The sequence below is a fragment of the Melospiza georgiana genome, chromosome 6 (genome assembly GCF_028018845.1).
Source record: "Melospiza georgiana isolate bMelGeo1 chromosome 6, bMelGeo1.pri, whole genome shotgun sequence".
NCBI classification, from domain to species: Eukaryota; Metazoa; Chordata; class Aves; order Passeriformes; family Passerellidae; genus Melospiza; species Melospiza georgiana.
The window spans coordinates 34,667,487-34,685,409 of NC_080435.1; the positions used below are offsets into that span (position 1 = coordinate 34,667,487).

At 36.2% G+C, this 17,923-nt stretch overlaps 1 long non-coding RNA gene across 3 annotated transcripts in view; it reads right to left on the reverse strand.

Annotated features, from left to right (window-relative positions):
* Positions 1-454: 454 nt before the first annotated feature.
* The window catches only part of LOC131084709 (uncharacterized), a 48,200-nt gene continuing 30,731 nt past the window's right edge, over positions 455-17,923 (reverse strand). For 2 of the 3 annotated variants that reach the window (XR_009114583.1, XR_009114581.1), the window contains 3 exons: positions 3,598-3,670; positions 3,415-3,494; positions 455-1,366 (listed from right to left, as the gene is read on the reverse strand). This is a non-coding gene — a long non-coding RNA (uncharacterized LOC131084709). The remainder of the gene's footprint in view (positions 1,367-3,414; positions 3,495-3,597; positions 3,671-17,923) is intronic. The other variant, XR_009114582.1, reaches the window with a different exon arrangement.

Below are 17,923 nucleotides of genomic sequence, written 5' to 3' on the forward strand. Positions count from 1 at the left end.
ATGTTTCTCAAAAACCCTTTTGAATTCTATAGAACAGGAAATGCAGAATCCTCTACTTCTATGCTGCTCCTAAAAGAATTGATGGATAAAAAAATTTACAAATATAAACATTACCATCAACACACTCATAAAGTCTTATACACAGTTGCATTTGTAAAAAAAAAAAAAGAAAGAAAACTGTATAAAAAGGATGAATTATAACCTTTAAAATAAATTTAAAAAATCAAAGCAAATCATGGAACATGTGTTTCAATTAAGATGAAATAAATTGGTTGAGTACATCAAAGACAAATTCTCTCCTGCAAAATTAATTTAAAGCAAAAATGCATTCTGTGGTAAGAAAAATGGCTGAAGATGTTGTTTATATACATTTAAGGTATGGCATCTTCAAAACATCTTTACTGCAGTTAGCAAAATATTTGCTCTAGCAAAGACAATCAACAGTAGGCCAAGATTAAATGAATTAAAAGGTCCATTTTATTATCTGTCTCCATTTTACTTTTAAATATCTTTTTGAGAATCTAGTTTTCCATCCAGATAAATTAGACTGAGGTAATTACAATTTTCCTATGTTCTGTGGGAAATCAACAACTGAAAAATACTGTCATAAATATATGAAATTAATATTGTGAAAGGCATGCATGGATACTTTTTACTTGCTGCACAAAACTGTCATGCACATGGGTTTTTCTTGCATATAACCACAGTGTAAAAGATGACATTATGAGAAACCTTCTGACAAATTGATTAATAATCTTGAGCTGCTGAAGTTCAGCTGAGTGAGCAATTAAACATTCCAAACAGCAATGAACCTTCAGAGATAATTTATGATAATTTTATGCACAAGAGCTCAGTGGCTTTTTAATTTGATAGAATGTTAGTAGCATAGATTTCTAACAAGGGAGTTTCAGTGCTCCATACATCACTGAGATTACTTAAACATTTCAAATGTGGTTGATGAATGAAGTTTCCTGAGATGTGAGAAGATACAGAAAGTGTCAGAAGGTTGAGATTATTCATCATATCAATTATTGAAAGTGGATGCATTGACATCATACTCCCAGCTCATATTTTATGGCCATTATAAAGACAGAACAGAAATAACAGACTTGGTGAACTGCAGAACTGCCAGGATATCCAGCTTCTTCCCTCTTTTATTCTAGCATTTTGCTGTCACCACACAATATTAGCATTTCCAGGTGTTTCTTCCAAAGTCGTTCATAATACATAGCAGGAAAACAAACCCTTTGAACACAACCAGCCAAATCCTGGAACATGGCACATGATGTGATTCCTGGGGTTTTCTGTGCAGGATCAGGAATAGGCTTCAGTGATCCTTTCCCACATCCTTCCAACTCAGGACATTCTACAAAAAGCATCCCACACAGATCAAGAGAAAAAAAGTTGATTAGAAATCCTGAGCAGACTACAATTATTCTGCCAGAAATACAAATATTGTATCATTTTCTGCTAAGGGAGAACAGGCTGCCCTTAATTCTTCCGCTATTTTTTTTGTCTTGTTGTTGCTTTAAAAAAGCTACATTCAAACAGTCAAATATTTTTAATTCCTAGAATATTTCCCATTCATTCTTTTATTACTTGTTTTGGCAAGTAAAATATAATGTTTTAATCTTGTGTTTCTGACATACTTATGACAGTTGGAAACACAGTAATCTAAACTAAAGTAAATAATGTAAAGGGGCTCTTTTTATTGTATGAACAAAGATAAAGTCTCTGCTTTGAACAGAACACTGAAGCACTCAGATACCACATGTTTAAGAGAACAGACAGTTGGTGAGTTATTTGTTTTTAACACTACTATAATGATCCTGACAATAAATCATCATTTCACATATCCAAACAGTTATCCTTTCATTCATGCAAAGGAAAGAATGCTGGCAAATAAAAGCTAAAAGAGGCAGAAAAGCATTTCTAGAAGGGCAACAGCCTGTTAGACTCCTTCATATGAAAGGTCATTTTTATAAAGCACTATTAGTCAACACACCCCTCAAAGCTCAGGATCTATGCAGGCAGTTTGAAGACTGATAGGTGGGAGAGTGGGAGTGTTTGTTCAGACCTTGTAGTTCAAATCTTACCTCAGACTTGAGCTATTAGTCTTAGGCTAATGAAAAGAATCGTCTGACCCTTCATATATATCTTCAACATTATTGTTTCAAGGGCTGATTCCACTGCAGCCCAAAATGCAGTTATGAAACCTATCATCATATCAACCCTTGATGAAGGCAGTCAACATCAGCAGAAGAATCACAGAAATTGGTAAAGAAATGAAGTTCCATAGATGTGATGATAATTTTCTGAAACTCTCACTAGACATTACTGAACAAATGCAACAAAACTGGCAAGCAGCTTCTATGTCCACCTAAAGACAAGTAGGACTGAATTTGTGGCATTGAGGTTATTGTCCTTGAAAAGTTTATTTTAGCTGAGTCAAGAGTTAGTTCCACTCATGTCTAAATAAAGAGAATCATTTTCCCAAAAGGATATCAAAATAAGTCCAAACACTAATCATGGAGGAAAATTCTCTCAAGAGGAAAGTAAATATCTCCAAACTGTGTTAAGCAAAAGTAAGTTGATATAAGACCACAAAACTTTGAAAATTTGACCCAATGAAAAGATTTAAAAGTGTATTTTTTTTTCATCTACAGTATAGATTGAAACAGTTCTCAAAACCAAAAAGTTGCTATATCTAGAATGATATTATAATCTCTAGTACACTGTGACAAAAAATGAAATCTTAAAAAAGCAAAAAAAATTCAACTATCACGTGAGCTTACTCTGAGGACAAGGTATCTACAAGCAAGCACTTGGCAAATTTCCATTAGAATCTTTTATGAAAAAAGTTACTCACATGCCTTTCATAAATTGCAAGACTATAGAATCACGGAATATTCTGAGTTGAAGGGCATCCACAAGGGTCATCAAAGTCCAACTCCCCACCTGAACAGGACAGTCACAAGAATCACACCATGTACCTGAGAGCACTGTACAAGTGCTTATTGAACTCTATCAGGCTGGTGCTCTCATCACTTCCCTGGGGAGCCTGTTAATATCTTTGACCCTTGTTAAGAATTGGGTATTGATCTAGGTAAATTTCCATGACCTCTGTCTCAATTTAATGGTATACACTGTTAATCATTCTGGTGGCTTGCACAATGCACAATCTTGTAACCTCAGTTCTCCTGGACTACTAAAATGGCAGCTCCCTGACTCCCTGGGAGCTTGTGGACAGACAGGTAGGTACGAACACAAAAAACTGACCTACATATCTTCTCTTCTAGGAATCAAAAGCTCTCCTGCCTTTATTCTGAAACAGCCTGTGATTATTATTTTTTTTCTTACTCAAAAGGGTCAAATTTGGTAAGAAGAATGGGCACTGATGTAAAACACCCTCACCTACAAAGTTATAGTTCTACCACAGGTGTCATTCTTGTACGCTTTGATCCCATGCTCATAAATCTCCATGACAATGCCTTCTGGAATGCAAAACAGCTTAAATTGCAGTCACTCCAGAATCTGCAGAGCACTTGGGCATCTCATTTTAATGCACTCAAATAATAGAAAAGAGAAATGGTTCACCTGACACAGGGACGCTTCCTAAGACAACATCTTCAGTGAAGTTCCACCAGTTGCTTTTTTTCTTCTTTTTCAGCTAACATCTTTATGGAGGAAAAAAGACTTTAAATCTTTTCTCTTCAAAATTAATTAAAATACAGTAATTAAGAAAATGATGGGAAGAGCGAAATTCTCATCTGAAAATGTGTGCTGACATTAGGAGAATAAATAAAATTAGAAGAAACTAGGAGAATAAATAAAATCTCTGAAGAAATGTTAGACCTGCCTTCAGTGTGTCAACGCAGCCCTACTCATAGAGACTCTTTCAATGTTTTCATAATGTGCCAATCAATGCTCAAAAGTAGAACTATTTGTTTTTATTCTTCAAGAGGGATATGCAAAACAATTCTGAAGTTGTACTTTACTAATATAAGGTAATGAAAATAAAATATTAAAAACATAGTAAACTCTATTAGAGAGTTGAAAAGCATGAAAAGTATGAAAAGCAGTGCATACCTAAAACTTGTACCTATAGTACTCTTTTAACAGTAATATTATTGCATGTAGCTTTTGGCAACTGCATTTGTTATTTTTCAAGCAAAGCTGGCAATAACTCAAAGGCATGGAAACATTGGGCAAACTCCAGCAGCCCCTTTCTTAGGCAAGATGTCTATTTAAATGAAAGATTTAACCTACCTTTTAATAGGATAAAAATGAATTACAAGTAGAGTATCCTAAGCTCACTGCAAAATAGGATGTCTTCTTGCTTGCACTATTTAATGTTTTGATTTCCCATTCATTGTTGAGGCCTTAACGAGCATCAGTTATTATATGGTGGCGCAGTTCCAACATAAATCATGTAACCTCCTCCTCTTTATTGATTTATATTAGCATTTATAGATGGCACTCATTGTCTTTATAGCGCCTGAGATCTCACATTAATTAAGTTCAAATTAAAATAAACAATGAAACGCTGAAATATCCTGCAAGGTTTCTTGCCTAATGCCTGCATTCAGTTTAGACCTCATATCACTGTCATTCTAGAGATTCCAACTAGACAAACCAAATTAAACCAAACAAATAAACACAGCAAAAAAAGAAGAGCAGGGAAGACATGCATTCAGTCTTGAAGTTACTATTGAAGAGTTTTAACAAATTATAGTGTCAATACTGTATTGGATATCAATTTATTTGTGCAGTAGTATTATATGTAACCCTATATATCTCAGCGGTATCTTTCTCATGAAAATATTTCAATCATTATTGGAGAACAGTACAATGTATTTTCCCATCTCCAAGAACTCCAATGTTCTTCGATGCACAGTAGCTTGCTCTTTTTTTTTTTCCCCTCTGAGAAGACAAATTTATACCTTATTTATATTATATTCATGTAATTCTCAATCAGTCCTGTTGATTTAATCACATAACTATATTTAAGGGTAAATAGTAAGCATTCTGAACAGTAGCACATGACTGCTACAAGAACTTTCTTCCAAGCCAAAATGGCAATCTTCAATTTTTCATAAAAGCTATCAATATATAAATGTCATAAATACTATAAAAATACTAGAATATTACAGAAGTATTATAATTATCATAAAAATGGTCCTCAAGAGCATTTTTCTAACTCATATAGAAAATTCAATATTTATTTCAAATTGGAAACTCTCACATCACTTAAGCCTTTCAACGAACAATTTCTATTAATTTAAACTGAAAACCTCCCCTGGATGTATTCTGACAATTTTAAGAAATGTGGGAAGCAGCTACTCACTGTGTAGCTAAGCCTTAAGACATTTGTCTAAAAAAATATATCTGACTCTCTGTCCATAAATCTAGCCCTTGTGCTAAAAAAATCTGGGCAGAGATTTCTGCCAAGCAACATGCTGAAGCCATTGTTGGAAATAGTAGGTGGGAGAGAGTTCCCAGATAAGCCAGAGTGCTGCTATGGCTTGTCCAACTCTTTACAGCCCCACTGTTCTCATGGATCTCACATCTTTTGCTCTTCCTATAGCCTAACCCTAAGCGTGGGTGGACACTTCTGTAGTGGGACATGCAGAAGCCCCTTGTGAAAAAGGCAATTGGGAGAATTCTCACAGAAGCCCCCACTTCACTTCCACAATCTTTTCACCCTTCCTATGGGTCTCACATGTCTCTCAGGGAACAATAAAGGCAGTTAGGCAAAAGAGAATTTGGAAGAATATAATGACAACATGACAGAAGCTGTGGCCCCACCAACAAAAGGGCTCAGTCTTGTCAGGAAGCCAGGAAGTCATCCCATGAGTCAGGGTCACAGTCCACATCAGCAAGGCCCAATCACAGTCTCTGCATGGCTGCAGAGTAGCTCAAAGCAGACTCGGATTGAGCCAATTGTGAGAGACTGAGACAAATGTGAGAGCCAGTACTTAATGCAGCTGCCAGCCAGGGAGGTGGAAACCCCTCCCGCAGCTTCTTCCAGCTCTTCCTCAAAGAGCTGCAAGGTCAGTGGAGGCTTCTCCAACAGATCTCACCTGCCAGAGATATCCTCCCAAGAGGTAAGAGGATAGTTCTCCTAACTGATCCTAAGTCTTGGAGGAAAATTCTGCCCCAGGATGTACTGAAGCCGCAGGGGAAATTCTGAGTTGGGAAGGTGTCTTGTAGCAGTCTTTTCTAAGGTCACCAGCTTTCTCCCTCTCCCTAACCTAAACCTAGTCCTAACTCTAACCTGGTCTCAGAAGTTTTAGTAAAATTTTCATTAAGAATTCTTGCTAGTCCTTGAAAAGTAACTATTCTTTACAAAAAAAAACACCATCAAAATAAAAGACTGAAGCTTTCCTTACCTACTTTAACTTGTGTTATTGTTTTAAATGAAACATAAGCTATGTATATGGTTTCTGTGTGTCATGCATTGTATTTCCTGCTAGGTGATGGTATACTTCCATTATTGCTTTTACCTCAAAGTGATCTTTAGAGTGTTCTTTATGAGATGTCAATTTTCAGAGATTTCCTGCTGTGATGCTGCAGTTTCTTGTAAAGACCACAATTTTGATCTGAATATTTCAACTGTTTCTGCACAATTATGAGATAGTTAGGGTAAAAAAGTTGTAATTAATCTCTAATTTGGATTTTGAAACCTCTGTTTAAATTTATTTTATATTTAAATGCTTGTTTTTATCATGATACTTCTTTAATTAGTTATTCCAATTATCTTACCATTGTAAATAATTTCCAACCAGTAAGTTATCCTGACTTTACTCCAGGAAGAGAGAACATATTGAATCTGATTGAAAGCAATGGAAGTTAAACCAAAAATCTAGCATTAGGATCAATTAGAAATTCTGATTTTACTTTGACACATTTTTGCAATGCTGCAAAATCATTCTCTTGGACATTTTCTTACTCCATGTGAATGAATTGAATTGTGATGTCTAATTGCTGTTGGTTTACTAAGTGACAAGGCATTGTTTCAGTGACAAATATTCTAATAGATTAAAACTGTTAGCACATTATACTTCTCTGAAATTTATTTTTAGTTTCAGCAAACATTAATGCCAGTGAAGCTAGATTGCCTCAGTATCTGCAGAAATGAAAACAAAGGAACTGTGAAGATTTCTGAATCCAGCTCATTTTAACTCTAGCATGATGAAAGTAGAGACAGCTTTTTGTACTCCTGATAAACTCTAAATATTATGTTTGGTTTTTTTTTTTTTTCTCAATAAGAACTGATGCATGGTTACAGACTCACAGCCTCAAGAAACATAGCTTATATTTTGAAATCCCGGTTAAACACTTTAAACACCTGAGTACTGACTCAGACAGATAATTGAACAGACTTCACTTTGAACTCGGGACTATCCTTCCAAGTAACACTGTGCACTTGCAAGCACTTGCAAGACTGAACCTTGCATTTGTGGTTCTGGAACTGTTCAATATCTAGTTTTAGATTTTTCTTAAGGAAAAAATTAGTGAAGGTTATTAATTTTCAATCAGAAGATTAAGAAGATTGATTTGTTTTCTGTTTGAAAATCTGTTTCTGTTCTGTTTCCTTTGTATTTTATCATACATCTATTCTGGACTTCTGAAAAGCCTTGGGCACAGTCCCCCACAGCATCCTTCACACTAAACTGAAGAGACATGGTTTCATTGGGTGGACTGTTAGATGAATAAGGAATTGGTTGGATGGTCACATCCAGAGGGTAGTGGTCAATGGCTCAGTGTATTGATGTCCATCAGTGACAAGCGGTGTCCCTCAGGGGCCTGTTATGGACCACTGTTATTTCATTTCTTCATTAATGACACAGACAAAGCCATCAAAGACAATCTCAGCATGTTTGCAGATGAAACCAAGCTGAGTGGTGTGGTTGACACACCTGAAGGAGGATGGGATCCATCCAGAGGGTCCTGGACAAGCTCCAGGAGGTGGTCATGGCAATCTCCTGAGGTTTAACAAGAGCAGGTGCTGGTGCTGCTCCTGGGTTGGGGCACGCCCCAGTCTCAGCACAGGCTGGGGATGAGCAGCCCCAGGGCAGCCCTGCCCAGAGGGACTTGGGGGTGCTGCTGGCTGAGAGGCTGCACATGAGGCACCATGGGCACTGCCAGCCCAGAGAGCCAAACGTGTCCTGGGCTGCAGCCAGAGCAGCGTGGGCAGCAGGGCCAGGGAGGGGATTCTGCCCCTCTGCTCTGCTCTGCTGAGAGCCACTGCAGGGCTGCACCAGCTCTGGGTGCCAGCACAGCAGGGACAGGGAGCTGCTGCAGTGACTCCAGAGGAGGGCCACAAGATGATCAGAGGGATGGAGAACCTCTCCTACAAGGAAAGGCCGGACAATCAGGTGTATTCAGCATGCAGAAGAGAAGGCTTTGGGGTGACCTAATTGCAGCCTTTCCGTAGCTGAAGGGAAGCTGCAAGAAAGATGGAGAGGGACTTTTTATAAGGGCATGTAGTGATTGGACAAGGGTGAATGGCTTCAAACTGAAAGACAGTGGGTTCAGGTTAGATATTAGGAAGAAATTCTTCACTGTAAGTGTGGTGAGTCACTGGAACAGGTTGCCCAGAGAAGCTGTGGATGCCCCGTCCCTGGAAGTGCTCCTGGCAAGGCTGGAAGGAGTTCTGAGCTTCATGAAAGGTATCCCTGTCCACAGCAGGAGAGCTGGTGCTCCCTTTAAACCCAGGACATTCTGTGCTTCTATAATAACATACATATGATTCACTTTAAAATATATTTTTATACAGAATTCAAAAAGAAATACAGAAAAAGATATAATATACATACTTTAATAATTTTATAAAAATTATAAAAAATCTATAAAAATTCTGAAATCACTAAGATTATTAAGCATATTATAAAAGAAAGCCTCAAAGCATTGTTTTGAAAGTCCAGGTGAATACATGAAAGAAACCATATTATTTTGTGTGACATCCTCCTGATGTGAGAAAGAACAAAAAAACGTGGATATCAGTGACAAAACTTCCCTTAAACTCACTTGTTTCATGATCATGTCCTAAACAGCAATATTTTAATTAAAAAGTGAGAATTCTTTATTTCATTTGGATGCTTGACGGAGCTGTCAGGAAGGAAAAAAGTGGCAGCAAAAAAAAAAAACTACAGTGATTTCTCTGTTAGTAAACAAGAGTGATTTCACAATGGACCCTATAGAGGGTGAAGTAAGAAATTGAATGATGCACTTACAGAAAGGAAAAAGAAAATGTTTAAGAGACGTTAAGGACATTTTCCTTCAGTCCCTGCTATAAGAATCTGAGAGATGGACTGATGTCCACATTTCACCAGGTTCAAAAATATTTATTTACCACATTCACATCCAGACCTCGCTTCCAGAGAAGACAGTGATACCAGTAGTATGCACACACAGAAAACCATATTTTTTACGTAATACACTAATATTTTCCGCAGTGTGTTTCTACTGCCTGTGTTCAGCTGACATCTTGGTGGAGGTACACAAGCTGGGAGTCAGGCCCCCAAAAGGTACCTTTTAGAAGACATACATACAGTCATTACCTTGGCAATAGATGCACATGAAAGTTCTTAGAGGAGATTTTTTTCTCACATATTCTTTTTTTTTCACTCTCATTGTTGGTTTGTATCTATATGTATGTTCAGGCTACAAACTTTATCTATCAAACTACAGCTACAAAGTTTCAACTGTGACTTTTCTTATTCTTTTCTGCTTTCCAACAGCTTATGATTCACCATTTGCTGATAAATGGAAGGAGAGCTAACTATCTGGCAGAGCAAGTTGCACCACCAGAAATATACAAACCTCTGCTTTACAGGTCATTTACATAACCTTTTGAAGAAGGAAAAATTATTTTTTTAGTAATGAAGACATGTCTATACACAACTGCTCATGGACAGTTCTTCTTAAATCAGAAGTCCCAGACTGAATTTTCCCAAACATTTTGATTTAACATGCATGTACATACATGCTTAAAATACAAAGCCATACTAAAAATTAATTATTAATTAGAACCAATGTACTTTATATTTATTAGTATTAGCAACCCTGTTTCACAGGCACAGAAATTGACACCAAACATGTAATATAAATCATGCTACTTGCAATCTCCTGATTTTGGAATCAGTCTCATTTGGAATAAATTTTGCATCTTATAAATTGCTATCTTATTACAGAAAAAAATTATTATTCATCTGCAAATATTATATAAGCAGTCTGTTTATGTAGTGGATTGTATACCTTATCATGTATAAATACTACTATAATCAGAAATTATTAGATAGAAGAAATTATGCTTCATGAAAGGTCAAATAAAGTACAAGATTGGAGGGTCACTTTTTTCATTTAGCCTCTTCATAATCTTCTTCCAAATTAGTTCATGTTAGATTCTTGGACATGATTATGCTTTTTATCTCATTTTACAAAAATCTAGATATCTCCTTTCCACAGGTGTAGTAATTGGTCATTTTTTGGTGGTCTTACCATAGTCCTCAGTGAATGAAGAATCACACTACAAAATACCCATTTCTTCCGTTTCCTCCTCTAGCATAAATAATGCCTTGAGATATTAGTGGACTCTTCAGTTTTGGAAGAGTCTTGCATTCTTATTTCAGAACCACAATCAGCAGCCTTTTTGTGTGCCCTCTCGGTTGTTTGTTCTGGTAGCTGATGGTGCTAGTATATGTCATCCTATGCGGGACTTTAAAATATCTCCCACCAACTCTGATAAAAGGCCACTGAGGGTATAAGGCAGGGCCTGTGGTATTAGTGCAAATTCCTTCATTTTGGTTAGGTTTCACATTGGTTTTCTTCTTCTGCACTTTGTACTGATTCATTGCATTAACCAGGATACAATTTTCTTCTGGCAGTGCAAGTGAAAATATAGAAAAAGGAATACTGTTTTTCTTGTGAATGAGCATTATTTGTAATGAAAAATACCAGAAATGCAAACTGTACTTGAGCTTGAAATAACAAGTATTTGATAGGGCTGTTCTGCAACTATTCAATTTGTTTTGAATTCTTAGTTCTCTCCCTGTCTCCTTCTGTATCAATTTTTTTAAGTATTCATCACAAAATTGTAAACCTGGCCTTGATAGTGTTCCTGCTCTGTTTTATTTTCCAGCACAATAACTGTGCTACTGTACAGTAAGGCTAAATGTGACAGATAGGTAATAATTTGTCAGTGTTTCAAGCAGAATTCAGGGACAATTGTGATTTGGGCTTCCAACTTTAAAATGTGATGTATAATTGACATTTTGATACTTCGAGGCCATGGTGTATTCTCACACTTCCATGAAAAAAAACCCAACTTGCTGACACAATCAGGAAACAGATGGTGACAAAGATCTTGCATTTAATATGCCAATCATTATGCCTTACTTGCATATTATCATCTCATTCATGAGGCCACTATATGAAGGAATTTTGCTATGCCTCTGCAAATCAATCAAGAAGTCTTTTAGTATTTTTTTAAAATATAATTTAGGTCTTTCTTATCCTATGTTTCATTATGTTTCGGGTGAAGTGTTTATGCAAATTTATTACACATGAAAAAATGCTTTGACAATACTGAGGCTAGAATAGATGTCAGCAATGAAACATTCACTATAGATAGATTCAACAGAGAGACCAAGAAATGACTTGGCAACTGAAGTATCTGCATTTTCCATACTTTGCTGTGGTCCTTAATCCAAAGGCAGTGACACAGTAAGACAGTATGAAGGATGATGTCGAGTAGGAGGATGGATTTGGTAACATGGCCTCATATCTACTAGGACCTGGACTTCAGTCAAAATCTCTTCTCAAGAAAACCACAGATGGCAGATTACCAATATATTTCAGTTAGAGTTAGCACTGGATTTGAAATCACTGAGTATTTGAGCCAAGCAAACCTTTTCTTCAGCTCTGAAAATAGGCACTTTCCTTGTGAGTGTCTGACACAGGATCCCATCATAGAGGAGTGAGTTCATCCACTCACAAACTGAGCAAGGACCCTTCTTGGACAGCCTGAGGTCCTCTGAAGACATTTTAGCCCATTATTGAAAGTGCTGAGCAAAGGCTGGTTCTCTCATCTTATTTCTATTCTGCAATGTCCAGAGAAATCTTCTTCCTTCATAAGTGTCAAATGTTCATGTTTAGATGGAGTAGGGATAAAGTTGTCACCATTTTTTTTCTGTCTCACTCCTACTGTCTGTCTGTAGGTTCCCCAGATTCTAAAATGTATGTCTTTCCATTTAAAGAAGTAAAATATATTTCTGGTTCTTTGCAAAAGGATCAACGCTAGCAAGAGGACATGGCATGTAGCTAGGCTACTTATAAATGCCTTGTTACTTGGGGGAAAACATGGATCTGACCTGGTTATAGTTAGGTAGCTATTTCAAAACACATATTTCTCCGGAAAGTGTTCCGTCCCTGGAAGTGCTCAGAAAAACATGTGCATTTGGCACTTAGGAAAATGGTTTAGTGGTGAAGACACAGTGCTGGGTTAATTATGATCCCTGATCTTACAGGTTTTTTCCAACCTTAGTGATTTTATGAATCTATGAAGTAAATGGAAATATGTCCTGACTTTCAGCTTGTATAAGATGGATGGAAAAGAGGGAGAATGGTTTTGTGATGAAAATTAGAAAACAAGATATATCTGGAGGAAGAAAAGGAATTTTATGCTCTTTTTCACCACAATCCTAAACCATTCCAGGCAGAGTACACTTCAATAGCTATTTCCATGAGAAAAGTCTCATAGAGGCAAGGGATTTTAGGTGCATGAAAAGTGAACCTGTGTTTCTTTCAAATGTGTCACAACACAGAGTTTATGGTAGCCTTTTAGGACATACATAGCCTTTCCCCTTCTAATTTCCCATTCCTAAACTTCAGCCAATTCAAACTACTTGTAATGTACTCTGTTGGAGCAGATCTTCACTGACTGATAACTGAGAGTTCTGTGACCCCTGTTTTGTTTTATTCCTCTCATGGTGTTGCGTTCTTCATTTGGCTTGTCTAAGCAGGTTTGTGGTTTACAAAACCAGAAATCCTCAAAATTGCAATTTTGTTTTCCTTTTAAATTGGTTAAGAAAAAACATTACCCCATCAAACCCAATACAGCATTGTGTAACACTTGAGCTCTTCTTAAACAAAGCAGATTTATTATTTGTTTTATTACTTATCAAAGACAGTGGCTTACACACCTTGCATTATCTAGACAACAGTCTGTTGGCATGTCAAAAGTCAAGGTTATATCAGCTCTTGACTTTATCCAGGCTCTATGATGTACAATGTCACTGTAGCAGAGCACTTCCTCTTTGTTCTGAGAGAACTTGATTCATAATGAACCCATCTAGAGTGTACCCAGATTGTGATAAAGAGCTTTACACAGAGGGCCTTATTTTAGAGAAACAGGTGTTGGCTTTGATTAGAGAAAAATTACATCATTCAAGGGAAAGGAGAAAAAAAGCAAAGGGAAAAGAAAGCAAAAATAGAAAAATGTAGCTACCAGACACAAATACATTTGCACATATAAAGCTGTTCTAATGAAAGCCAAATTGATTTGACATTCAGTGGCAGTTTGAAGCCAAAAAAAGCAAAGCAGCCTACAAAAGGCCCAGCTCATTGTTTATGGAGTGTCATACTTCATCATCTGTGAGACCAATAACAGTGATGGGAAGACCTTTAAAGCAGGGAGTTTGCACAGAATGGCTGTGTGGATAGCACTGATGTCAAATGCACTAGAGAGATTGTGAGCTATTTCCTGAATTGAAATCATGTTTGTCAGATAAATTAGATGCTCTCTGCAGATTGTATCTTTGATAATAGTATTCAGAATATTGTTAGAATTCTTGTTTGATTTCTCCTAGACAGACACAGACACAATATTTATCCTATGACGTGTACTGATCATCAAACGACCCTCAAGAAAAAAAACACAGAAGAGAAAAAATTACCTAACATGCAAAAGCAGCTTCCAGTAAACAAAAGTTAATCTCTTTATGAAAAAGAAATTTTCACAAATTCATGTCAATTAATTTAGGCACCCTTTCATCATATTTATTTTCATTGATTACTTTGCAAATATTTTTACAAATACAATATTTTTTTACATTTTCACTAAAGTAGTGGACCCCTGTTACAAGCAGACTGTAGAATATATTTCGTCCATCTCTGTTTTCAGTTAGAACACCTGGTGAGGAGTGACATGTTTATCAAATGTTGGTGAATGCCAACATGAATTAAATAAGCCTTCAAAAAAATGTGAGATAGTATAGACTTGTACAGGAAATTATATGTGTGGAAAGCAGTCTCTCTCTTTCTGCCTTCTAGCTATGATCTCAATCTAGATATCACAATATTGATATTAAATTCTGATACTAATGTTTCTGTTTAGATTTCACTAGAAAATCTGTTTCTTTTTGGGCAAAAAAATCAGAAATTTCATCCTCCTGAGTCGCAATTCTCTAATGACTCACTGAAGTACAAATAGACAGTGATTTCAAATTAGTAAGTCATGCATCATATTTCACATATAGTATCTAGTGTGGCATTATGACTCAAAAAAGCACTATCAGGGTGACCAAATTTACAGTGGATGGCACAAGTGTAGACAAAAAAAAATTAAGAGAGAAAGATACATGTCAGTTGATCTCAGTAAGTAAATGAAACATTTTCTTTCATTCACATTGAAAACAAAAATCAGTTTAACTTTTTGGGGTGTGAGGGTATGAGTGTGTATGTGAACTTTCCATTCTATTTTCTGTAAATGACAATCTGTGAGTTTATAAGCATGACCACCCACCACAATAAATAGATTAGTAGGTCAAAATGTTTTACTATTCTTCAAAATCCAACATTATGTTTATTTTAAGTATTGTACTCTGTGCCATATGAAGACAGTGTACATTGGTTATTAATTATGTATGAAGATACAATTCCTGCTGTGTTAGCTTTGCATTGTAAATCATGATTTAGAGGTTTTTTTTGTCATACTTAAGAAAATTATAAGCTAACTGGAACAAATTACAAGCTTCAAAATTCACTCAGTGATAGTACCTAGAGATTCAAGGCTTTATCTATCCTAGCACAGTAGACTTCTGTGTGCAGAAGTGGGGTTGCTCTGTGTCAAATACACATAGGTTTAGTACTCACTGGGAAGTCCTCCACTGATGGCAATTAATTATGATAAATTGCGCACTATAGTGCAGACAGCATAAGAAACCCTTTGACAAGTGGATTTTACTTTATTTCAGGCTGTAAGTGTTCTCATGGATAATTTTGTTGTGGGAAAAGTAAACAGGAAATCAGTTAGTGAAGACTGAAGAAATTCGTTGCTACGAAATTTTGTTAAAACATTTAAAATGTTACCTTTCAGAATTCAGTGTCAGAATTATAACACCACAGAAGTGAATTTACATTTTCCTTAGAGCTATTGTTTCACACTGTCTGAAGACTCAGGCTATGTCTTTCACTGCTGAGAAATGATGTATTTTATATCAAGCAATGTAAACTTTTATAAATTACTGAAAACAAAACAAATTTCACTTTAATGTTGCTAGTCAAGGTAAACCTCAGGCCCACATGTGCCATTTTATTGACAAAATGTAAGGAGAAATCACCTGATATTAACATGAAAATATATTATTTCCAAGTACTAATTATTTCCATTTTATTTCATATTATTTCCATTGTACTGATCACCAGCTGTTCAGATTGGGATATTCTCTCCACTACACTACAGTGAGTTCTACACTCACAAAATCTGAAAGCATCTTGCATTTTAGTTTTGTATATCCTTTAATCTATGTGAAAAGTAATAGTTTTTATTTGAAATCTTTCTGAAAAAGGGAGAACCAAATTAAATAGGCTCAGTGTCTAAACTTATGCATGATATTAAAAAGAAATATATTAAGAAATAAATTTTCTTAGTACAAATTACAATGTATTGTTTATATAAGTTACAGCCAATTTTTTTTTTTTTGCACTTAATCACTTTTTCCTTTGTATGCTATATCAAGAGAAAACAGTCATTGTGGAAAACATTCATAAGTTTTCTTAGAGTGAGAAAGGTGAATATTTTAAATTTCTAGTCTGGTTATTGAACATTTATATGACAAAAAAATTTCATGTTGATATTTTCCACCACACAATTGGTGCTATTAAAATGGAAAACTGTTCTCAAGTAGTAGATTTAGGAACTGCTTAGTTCATAAAGGACAACTGATTTGGATGTGTAATTACCAGGTATGAAACAGCTGTTTCATCTAATAAAAAAAAAAATGAGCAAGTCAGTAAAAGCTAAAGATAGAACAAGAAATCAAGATTTTAGTTTTCTATTGTTTCTCTGACACTGAGGGTATTAACTCCTGGAACAAATTAACTCAGCAATGTACACTGTACAGTGCCTGTATTATCTGAAACAGAAATGGGGTTTTTTTGCCCCTGAAAGACCTCCTTGACTAATCCAAAGCTGATACAAAATTTGTTGCCCGAGATAAAATGTGGGAACTTCCCTTCTCTGAAAATTCATATTAAATGTGTAACTTGGCCTAGCACTTCCTTGCCAGTAGGGTTTGGATGGTTTAGATAGATGGTTCCTGAGTGGTGCCTTCCCTTTGTGACTCGGGGAAAGATATTCGATACAATTTTGGGCTTGAGTTTTATGTAGTTCTAACAGTCAGGATAACCTAGGAATTTCTGTAAAGTTTTTATTAGAACCTGTAAGACCTATAAATACACACAAGGAACAGAATGAAATCCCACAGGAGTGAAAATATTCTTCAAGTGGGAATTCCAGAAATGGTAATTTAGATTTTTAGCCCCTTGACATAGTCAGTCTTTTCTGCAGCATTGTAGCAAAAATAATGTTAACTGCATTCTTTTTACTTCCAGACACCACAGTCTGTTTACTTATATTCTACACAGCCAAGTCCCTCTATACCATATTTTTTATTCCATTTATCTTGCTTCAGCCTGGTAAATTCACCCTGCTACCCCTTTCACAGCTCAGTAGAGTTGGTGCTGCTAAACACATTCTGAAGAAGACTGGGATGAGCAGGTATACTGAAAGCCTCATTGATGCAGGTAATCTTTATGGCTGAGGGGAAAAAAGACTGTGGCATGGATAGAAAAAAGATGGCATTAAAAAATCAAGGCAAGATTTATTCTTAGGTAACTAAGGGGATTGAAGCTGAGCCTGTAAACAGGACAAGTTAAATACAGACACGAACATAAGAACAACAAGCAGTTATACACATTTTTCAGTGGAAACCTTCAGTGAAAAAAAAATTAAAGTTTGGCTACTGACTACAAGCTCTATTTCTTAGAGATATTTTTTAAGGAGAAAATTTTCTTTTGCTTGGGAATCCAGTAAGAAATTATTTGAAGAGGAAGGAATTGAAGAAAAGAGGAGTTATCCTGGAAAAAAAATGAAGGGCAAGCCCCTCCTCCTTGTTTTTCTTACCACTGTATGCCACTCTCTTGTTGCAGTGAGCTGTTTGGAGACTTAAACAGCTCCACAGACAGAAAACCTTCACTCATGCCAAATCCTTCCTTTTAAAGCTGAGTTCCTTAATTAAGTCTAGGCTTATCCCTCCTTGGGAGGCTTCAAGTTGTCTTCTGTATGGCTTTAAGCCCATCAGTTCATTCAAAAGGCTCCAAGTAGCGACCCCAGTTCTAATTGTGTAGCTGGAAATGACTGGAGATCAAACTATGCTGCAGTAACTTGCAAAAGCTGAAAATCAGTTGAAAATTACTTCCTGGGAAGTCACTTTGCATGAAGTTTGCATGACATCTGTTTCCAAGAGATTCACAGACACAATTCATGCACCATTACAAGCCCATCAGTTTCTTGAAAGGAAATGCATGTACCCATACTGTAGGACACAGATCTTCTGTGCAGACTTTCACTAACAGA